Genomic DNA, 2202 nt, shown 5'->3' on the forward strand with positions numbered 1-2202 from the left:
TCAATGCCGCTGGAACTGTGGATGGACTCTGGGGCTATGGCAGGAAACAGAGATGGTTGGTAACCATGCACAACGTGAAAAGGCGATAGACCAGTGGATGCAGAGGGGAGGGAATTGTGAGAGAATTCAACCCAAAGCAGTTTCTGTGAAGCGAGACATCGGAGACCAGTCTCCAGGTCCTGGTTCAGCCTCTCGGTTTGGCCTTTGGTTTCAGGGTGAAACCCAGATGACAGACTCACGGTAGCACCTATGAACTTCAATACCTGGTGTATCATTAACTCTGCAGTATCTTTAGCTGAGGGGAGTTTCGGGAGTGCAATGAAGTGAGCCATTTTAGAGAACCTGTCAACAACTGTGAGAATTGTGGTATTTCCTTTCGAGGCCGGTAATCCCGTCACAAAATCTACGGAGATGTCTGACCAAGGACGTGGTATTGGCAGAGGTCGCAACTCCCCAGAAGGATGTTTACGAGAGGACTTGTTAGCAGCACATACCTGGCAAGCGTTGACATCATTGGTAACATCCCTTCTAACATTGGGCCATCAAAAGCGCTGTTCGACCACAGATTGAGTCTTGGCAATGCCTGGGTGACATACAGTCCGGTTAGTGTGAGCCCAGTGGATGACTCTTCCCCTTAAGGTCAGAAACACATAAAGCCTGTTTTCAGGGCAATTTTCTGGGCTAAGAGTGTTCTTCAGAGCCTCCTTTACCGCAGTCTCAATGTCCCAAACAAAAGCAGAAACAAAACATGACTTGTGCAAAATGGTTTTAGGGTCGGACAAAGAATTCTCTGCGCAGAAAATGTGCGATAATGCATCAGGTTTACCATTTTTAGAACCAGGTCAGTAGGATAACGTGGAATTGAATATAGTGAAAAACAGAGCCCATCAAGCCTGCCTCGCATTTAATCTCTTAGCAATTTTAAGATATTCCCGGTTCTTGTGATCTGTCCATACTAAAAATGGAGTATGTGCCCCCTGTAGCCAGTGACTCCACTCCACCAAAGCCACCTTGACTGCCAGCAGCTCATGGTTACCAATGTCATAATTTCTCTCGGCTCGGGTCAGTTTTTTGGAAAGATAAGCACAAGGATGTAACTTACCATCCTTGAGAGATTTCTGGGAGAGCACTGCTCCTATTCCGGCATCAGACCCATCGACTTCTACCACAAACTGCTTTTTGAGATCTAGCAAAGTAAGGATGGGAGTGGAGGTAAAGCTCGATTTGAGTTTCTGGAAAGCTGCCTGACAAAGCAGGTTCCATACAAAAGGTCTGTCTGGCGAGATGAGATCATGCAAAGGAGAGGCGATAGAACTGAAATTTCTAAAGAACTTTCTGTAGAAATTAGCAAACCCTAAGAACCTTTGTACATCTGTGCGTGACGTGGGAGTGGGCCAATTAGTCACGGCATCAACTTTGCAAGGGTCCATCTTGATTTCACCTGGAGCCAGCACGAACCCCAGAAAAGAAACGGACGCCTTGTGGAACTCACATTTCTCAGCCTTGACATATAGTTGATTCTGCAGTAACCGCTGCAATACAGAGCGGACATGAATAATGTGAGTCTCCTCATCCGGGGAGAATATCAAAATGTCGTCCAAATAGACAAAAACAGAAACATTCAACATGTCACGCAGGACATCATTGACAAGGTTTTGGAAAACAGCTGGAGCGTTAGTAAGCCCAAAAGGCATTACCAAATACTCATAATGTCCCGTTGGTGTGTTGAATACTGTTTTCCATTCATCCCCCGCAATTTATCCTGACAAAATGATATGCATTTCTTAAGTCTAGTTTGGTGAAAATCTTGGCTCCCTCCAGGAACTCAAAGGCAGTGGAGATGAGAGTAAGAGGATACCTGTTTTTCACCGTTATGTCGTTGAGACCCCGGTAATCGATACAGGGTCGCAGAGTCTTGTCCTTCTTGTCCACAAAGAAAAATCCTGCTCCCGCAGGGGATGAAGATGGGCGAATAATCCCGTCTGCCAGGGATTCATCCACATACTCCTTCATAGCCTTGTGTTCTGGCCCTGAAAGAGAGAATAACCTCCCTCGTGGGGGTGTGGTTCCAGGCAGCAAATCAACAGCACAGTCATAAGGTCTGTGGGTTGGAAGGGATTTGGCCTTGGACTTGGAAAAACATCTTTAATATCCTGGTAACAGGTGGGCACTTGAGATAAATCAGGATACCCAGGTGAGGTC

This window comes from Phycodurus eques, unplaced genomic scaffold, assembly GCF_024500275.1.
Source record: "Phycodurus eques isolate BA_2022a unplaced genomic scaffold, UOR_Pequ_1.1 contig_72, whole genome shotgun sequence".
Lineage (NCBI taxonomy): Eukaryota > Metazoa > Chordata > Actinopteri > Syngnathiformes > Syngnathidae > Phycodurus > Phycodurus eques.